The 6,761-nt window shown below is 44.3% G+C and overlaps 1 long non-coding RNA gene across 2 annotated transcripts; it reads right to left on the bottom strand.

Annotated features, from left to right (window-relative positions):
* Positions 1–2,092: 2,092 nt before the first annotated feature.
* On the bottom strand, positions 2,093–6,110 carry LOC118387202 (uncharacterized). 2 transcript variants are annotated; one of them, XR_004826369.2, is made up of 4 exons: positions 5,877–6,110; positions 3,804–4,016; positions 3,536–3,610; positions 2,093–3,433 (listed from the first exon to the last, which is right to left on the bottom strand). It is a non-coding gene; the product is annotated as an uncharacterized LOC118387202 (long non-coding RNA). The 2 variants fall into 2 exon arrangements; XR_004826368.2 differs by having other exon boundaries at positions 3,804–6,110.
* Positions 6,111–6,761: the final 651 nt, after the last annotated feature.

Genomic DNA, 6,761 nt, shown 5'->3' with positions numbered 1-6,761 from the left:
GTTCTACAGATACACAAAGGTCACCTGGGGGCTGACAAAGTGCAGAGAAAGAGCCAAGATGTCGGTGTGGTGGCCGGGCATCAGCCCTCACATCACGAGAAAAGTGATGTCATGCAGGATCTGTATAGAGAACAAACCAACTCAAAAGAGACAGCAACTTGTCATGATACCTTTACCTAAGGGTCCGTGGCAAAAGATCGCAGCTGACCTGTGTGAGCTAGAGGGCAATAAATACCTCATACTGCTGGACTACTATTCTAGGGACATACAAATAGCTCACCAACACTAATCAGCAGGTCATCACCTGCCTCAAAGGTATGTTTGTAAGTTGAGGGATACCTACCGAGCTCGTTAGTGACAACACTACTCAGCTTGTCTGCACTGAGTTCAAGGAGTATGGTTTCACTCATACCCCCTCCAGTCCCCATTACCTACAGGCAAATGGAGCTGCGGAGAGAGCTGTACAGACAGCTAAGCGAATTCTTAAACAACCTGTCCCACACATGGCTCTAATGTGCTACTGAGCCACACCCATCAGCGCAACAGTAGCAAGCCCAGCACAACTCATGACTGGACGTCAGATCCAGTTTGGATCGATCCCAGTGCTGGATGGGAAACTCCAACCAAAACGCATCAGCCACAACAGTTTTAAACAGAAGGACCAAAAAGCCAAACAAGCTTACCAGTTCTTCTATAACAGGAGGCATTCAGTGCGCCCCCTACCGGAATTACAGCCTGTACAGAGTGTAAGAGTCAAGCTGGACAGAGGGAAAGGATGGAAACACTAGCAGTTGTCATCAGCAATTCTCCAGAGCTAAGATCCTACATTGTGGAAAATGAACACCTTCAGGGTTTTCCAGTCACCCACTATCACGACTCAGGATAAGACCCAGATGCAGACACAGGAGGCAGATAGTTCAAATCTCAGAAAGTTTATTTTCATACAGAGTGCAAGCAAAGGGCAGGTCGAGGGCAGGCAGAGGTTCGTAATCCAGGAGAGTCAGGTAGGTACAGGACGACAGGCAGGCTCAGGACAGGCAGAAGGGTCAGAACCAGGAAGACTAAAAACACAAACTTGAGAAACAGGAAAAAAAACCACACTAGTACGATCTGACAAGGAAAGATGAACTGGCAACAGACAAACAGAAAATGCAAGTATAAATACACAGGGGAAAAATGGGAGACACCTGGTGGGGGGTGGAGACAAGCACACAACAGGTGAAACAGATCAGGGTGTAACACCTACTCCAGAGAGCAGCAGAACCATGAAAGAGTCACCCGGTCTACCAGTGAGGACAGCACACAGGTCCTGCCTGTGAGCCAGCCAACTCCCATCCCCTCACTCAATCCACCACCTCAGCCAGCCTCACCACAACTGGTGAGAATGACCTCCAGTGGTCAAGAGGTAAAACTACCACTGAGGTTCAGAGACACAAGAAAGAAAGAGACAAAAGAAAGAAAGATGTATAGGAACAGCAACTGTTTCGGGGCAAAATAATCCTTATGTTGCTGTGGACAAAGGGCTGTCTACCCCGATGTCCGAGTTGACACAGTTATGTCGATGTTAAAGAAAAACAAAACTTATTTTACTAAAAAAAGATATGTTATTGAAATACAAATAGATTGCATTGAAACAGTCCACAGGGTAAATTATTAGGTATCAGGTAGAGAGGATATTATAGTTTTTATTGCTCTCAGAAAAAGGGCGATGTACTGACGTCTGATAGATATCTCCGTAACTGATTGGTTATGCGTGTCATCGTCATCACCAGATAGGACTAACCTTGTGTCATAACTCTCCTGTGAAGATCTGAAGGATCAGGTCACAGTGGGTCCGCTCTACAGTGTCCTCTCTCTCCTGCAGAGGTGGGGGGGGGGCTCTTTATGGCGGTCATAAAATACGCTGCTTCTGGGCTCTGTGGTATTGAGTATGTAATGTGACTGTGGAACACAGAGAGACACTTGGACATCAAAAGGTTGAATAATTGAACAGTATCTCTGTATTCCAAGCAGTTGGAGTGGTCCGGAAACACTTAAGGAACAGTCATGTCTAGTTTGTTTCATTTGGTGACCTCATGAAGGACAGGAGACATACATTAGTGTTTCTTTATTTGTATACAATTCTCAATTATGGGGTTTGCATCTGAATGTTGTATAAATTTACAGTAGACCAGAAAACATGGAAGCTGTCGTTACATGTTGAAATGGTTAGCAACTCCAAAGGATAATACCAGAGAACATAGAGATCCTTTCTACGTTGAAATGGCTAAGAAATCTACAAACTAAAGAACAATTATTCAGGCTGTAGCTGTACTTTAGTCTGGTAAACGCTACCGGTCGAACGACCGAATAGTACGTCTGACGTATCCATTACAACAGACACTATCCAGAGCCAGCTGAGAAAACGACAACTACGAAAGACTGATCTCTGGTGGACGAACCAGAGACTTTACAATCTATCCAGTAGACGGACCGGTGTTCGCAGAGAGGGACAACAAAGTACATATGTAAATTGCCATTTATTTTCGAATGAGCGGTTGCTCATGTTCAAAGTATTAGCATTTCCATGAGTATCGTTATAAAATCTGAATTTACCCCTCTTGAGCTGTACCCACCCCTTTCCTTTGTCTACCAAGCCGTCATATCGGTTTTGTCCACTAGGGACTTTTCTTTGCCACATGTTAGTAACCAATGTATGACCTACTCTAGGTGTGTTCCTGTAATTGATTTGTTACTTAGTAAATAAATAATTAAGCCAATTTGTATATCTCTGATTTATGATTTATGTCAGGATTCGTGCAGATATCCAAGGGTTTGTGACATTCAGGAATGAGACTGATGAGGTAATAATACATTAATAGAAGACTGTAATCGATAAAATATCTGAAGAGTTATATTTGGGAAATTGTAAGTCTATAAACAACATTTTCCGATGGTGCCCCAACTTCCTAGTTAATTACTATTCCGTGATTAATTTAATCACAGAATAATTATAGAGAATTGATTTGATAATGCAACAGTCTTCACATTTAATAAATAAGTCACGTTACGACACTAGCAATGAGGACCAGTAGCTCGGTGGACTCCATGTTAATTGTCTGATTGAAGAGTTATTAAACCTACCTAAACCGGATAATTCACTGCCTGGTCTCCATCACGACAACCATGACAACCACTAAAATATATCACTTAACCTACCTACCCAACAAAATATATATAGAAAGACAGAAATAAGCAAAAGAATGGTGTGAGAGAGAGAGAGAGAGAGAGAGAGAGAGAGAGAGAGAGAGAGAGAGAGAGAGAGTAGGCTGTAGGGACATCTTGCTTGTTGAAGAACCAATCAGTGATGCTCAGCACAATAAGCCCATGAGTCCTTTATGTTGCCATAGTTACGCCACAGGTTGTAGATCTCTTCTAGCTGGTTGTAGTTCGCCTGCGGAAGAAAATGTCAACTACTTCATATTGTCTGTACATAATATGGATTGACTAACGATAGGGTTTGATAACCCATCCTTTTTAGTGATATTGGATTTACCTAGGGAAGGAGTCCACCCTGGTAGGCGGGCCAACTGCAGCAGTAACCAATGAGGTGTCTGGTAGATTTCAGAGCCTAAGACATGGCAAAGAAAGAAAGAAAGAAGCGTGTTCAAGCAAAAAGCTGAGAGTTGAGTAAACCACTTATCCCATGTTTCAACATGTCCCTCCCCAGCTCTCCAAAGTCTTTGTATCTCCCCTAATCTATCCATCCAACTTTATTTCCCACTCTCCATCCATCTCTCCTCTCTTCTTCATCCCCCTCTCACCCTGCTCCTGCTCCTGCTCTGTAGCGTTGGGGTAACAGCCATCAAACTTCAGCATGTCCACTTTCCAGTCATCAAAAGTCTGAGCATCTATAGTGATCTTGTCCAAGGGGGTACCAGGGTCAACCCCACACGTGTGTGTGTGTGCCCATGTCCCAGTAGACAACCAGCTTCAGTCCCCGGTCATGGATGTAGCGCACCAGCTTGGGGGAGTCACTTGGGAACATGAGCGAGGGGGTTAAATATACACAGGTTAGACAGACATGTTACATTCTGTTAGAAAAAAAGCATCATGTGTGAGTGTCGGCACACCCAAAGCTGCTCATCATTACGCACACCTGTCACCATCGTTACGCGCACCAGCACTTCATCGGACTCACCTGGACTCCATCACGGTCATTGTTTGCCTCCCTTATATCTGTCACTTCCTCAGTGTCATCCCCGTGTCTGCATTGATGTTGTTTTTTTCTCTTGTCCAGATGCTGTTCTTGTTTAGTTTCTTCTCTATGTATTATTAAATACTCACCCTTTACTTCCTTCCCTTCTCCCAGCATCTGTGGTTACGGAACCGTTACAAAATCAGAGGGCTGGATTTGCCATCATGTTGAAAGAGCCTGCGTGCTGGCCGCTCTGATGAACTCTCATTTTGAATCATTACTTAAGAACTAAAAATGTATCAACGTAAATCAATTGTTATTTGCATGTTAAAATGTCATTTTTAACATGTTTTATGTTTGCCCAGTCTTTGAGGGTATTCACTAATTAAGGAGTGTGGCATCCTAATCACAAGATCCACCAACCCCACTGGCTTGTCAACTTCAACATGCCATCACTCTGCTTCCTCCATTCCTGAAGAGTGTGCCTTTAATGACAGTGTGCATTGTAGTTTCAGTGTGGTTTCAGTTTCCTTTTCAAGAGACATAGTGTCTAGTCTTGACAAGGAAGGAAGAGTGGGGTTACTGACCGTTTGGTGTTCTGGCATGTTCAACAAGTTTACCAAACATATCACTGCACTCCATAGTGATACACTATCTATTCACTTTTTCAGCTCAATGACAGTCCCTCAGTGCATTGAAGTGTTGGTTGTTCTACTGTTGTCCTTTACTGACACCTGGTGGACAATATAAGTGGTTGGTATTCACAGTGGGTACAGATCAGAGTAGACCTATGTGAGCGGAGCGAACCTGGAGCGGAGTGTGCCCAATTTGACTGGAACGTGGAGGGAGTTTCCCAAAGGCTAGAGTGTTGGCCATCTCTCCCACTCCAATTTCGCTCCAGTACCGCCAATAGTATTCACTTCACCAGCTCAGGGCATGCCCGGCCCAGCATGCATTTGTATGCTACTTGTGTTCTTCTATAGCCCCTTGTTTTAGCTACTGTCATGGAGATTGCTAAATATTTTCAGAAAAAAAACCTTGAGGTGCAAAATCAAGGTAACACACACTGAACAAAAATATAAACACATGTAAAAAGTGTTGGTCCCATGCTTCACGAGCTGAAATAAAAGATACCATAAATTTCCATACACACAAAAAGCTCATTTCTCTCCGATTTTGTACACAAATTTGTTTACATCCCTGTTAGTGAGCAATTCTCCTTTTCCTGACAGGTGTGGCATATCAAGAAGCTAATTAAACAGCATGATCATTACACAGGTGCACCTTGTGCTGGGGACAATAAATGGCCATTCTAAAATGTGCAGTTTTGTCACATAACACAATGCCACAGATGTCTAAAGTTTTGAAGGAGCGTGCAATTGGCATGCTAACTGCAGGACTGTCCACCAGAGCTGTTTCCAGAGAATTGAATGTTCATTTCTCCACCACAAGCCGCCTCCAACGCTGTTGTAGAGAATTTGGGAGTATGTCCAACCGCCCTCACAATTGCAGACCACTTGTACCGCGTCGTGTGGGTGAGCTGTTTGCTGTCAGCGAAGTGGGTAGCTAGCTAAGTGTACCATCTCTCTCTCTCTCTCTGGTAAGCACAGGAAGTTGGCACATGTCTCCTACCTGGCTTCGCCACACTCCCTGTGTGCCCCTCCAACACATTTTTGGGGCTGCCTCTCAGGCTTCCTACCGTGCCGCCGTGCTGATTCCATTCGCCGGTATCCCTCCTCCCACTGCTCCAGAGAATCCCAGGCGGGCTGCGACACTCTCCCTGGGTCGACCGCCCACCTGTCTATCTCCTCCCAAGTAGTGACACAGTCCAGATTTTGCTCCCATGTCCAGAAATCCTGACATCGGTGCTGATGCCCATTACCACGCTGCTTGGTCCTTTTGTGGTGGGTGGTTCTGTAACGGCTTTCTTCTGTGGACGAAAGGATCGGAACAAAGCGCAGCGAGGTTAGTGTTCAACATGTTTAATAAAGACAATAAACGTGAACACTACAAAATACAAAACAACAAATGTGAAAAACCGAAACAGTCCTACCTGGTACATAGACACAAAGACAGAAGACAACCACCCACAAATTACCCACAGAATATGGCTGCCTAAATATGGTTCCCAATCAGAGACAACGATAGACAGCTGCCTCTAATTAAGAACCAATCTAGGCAACCATAGACATACAAACTACCGAGAAAGGAAACAGCCCTATAAACATACAAAACCCCTAGACAAGACAAAACACATACATCACCCATGTCACACCCTGACCTAACCAACATAACAAGGAAAACAAAGAACACTAAGGTCAGGGTGTGACACTTCCGATAGAAAAATACAAAAAAACAAGTCTGCATCCCTGCTCAGCCTGACAAGAGTGGCCTGATGGGTGCTTAGCATCCCAAGTGGCTCTGGAAGCGTAGAGAGGGTATTCTCCGCTGCTGGCCTACTCTCCAGGCACCATCACACGAGTTTGAAGCCACAGACTCTGGTCAAACTTGTGTTTCTAAACGTGCTTTCAAAGGCACTGTAGGCTGAGACTAATAAGGTGTTTTTTGTTACATCATTTTATTT

This window comes from Oncorhynchus keta, chromosome 8 (genome assembly GCF_023373465.1).
Source record: "Oncorhynchus keta strain PuntledgeMale-10-30-2019 chromosome 8, Oket_V2, whole genome shotgun sequence".
Lineage (NCBI taxonomy): Eukaryota > Metazoa > Chordata > Actinopteri > Salmoniformes > Salmonidae > Oncorhynchus > Oncorhynchus keta.
The sequence above is the reverse complement of the archived record's forward strand: the minus strand, read 5'-3'. Positions and strand labels throughout refer to the sequence as shown.